This window comes from Myotis brandtii, unplaced genomic scaffold, assembly GCF_000412655.1.
Source record: "Myotis brandtii unplaced genomic scaffold, ASM41265v1 scaffold1612, whole genome shotgun sequence".
NCBI classification, from domain to species: Eukaryota; Metazoa; Chordata; class Mammalia; order Chiroptera; family Vespertilionidae; genus Myotis; species Myotis brandtii.
This window is the reverse complement of record NW_005355890.1, coordinates 285,327-285,710: the sequence shown is the minus strand read 5'-3', so window position 1 is coordinate 285,710 and position 384 is coordinate 285,327.

The following is a 384-nucleotide window of genomic DNA, read 5'->3' as shown; positions in this document are numbered from 1 at the left end:
AAAAATTTAATTAAAAAATAAAAATAAAAAAAATAAAAAGGAAGAAGTAAAACTATCTCTATTTGCAGATGACATGATATTATACCCAGAAAATCCTAAGAAGTCCATTCAAAACCTATTAGAACAAAAATTCAGTGATACTGAAAGATTTAAAATTATTAAAATATCAATTTTATTTCACTATAATAGCAAAATAATCTGAAAATGAAGTTGAGAAATAATTATACAATAGTAGTTTCATTTTTAATTTTTTTGAGGAATCTCCACACTGTTTTCCATAGTGGCTGCACCAGTCTGCATTCCCACCAGCAGTGCACTAGGGTTCCCTTTTCTCCACATCCTCACTAGCACTTGTTTGTTGATTTCTTGATGGTAGCCATTCTG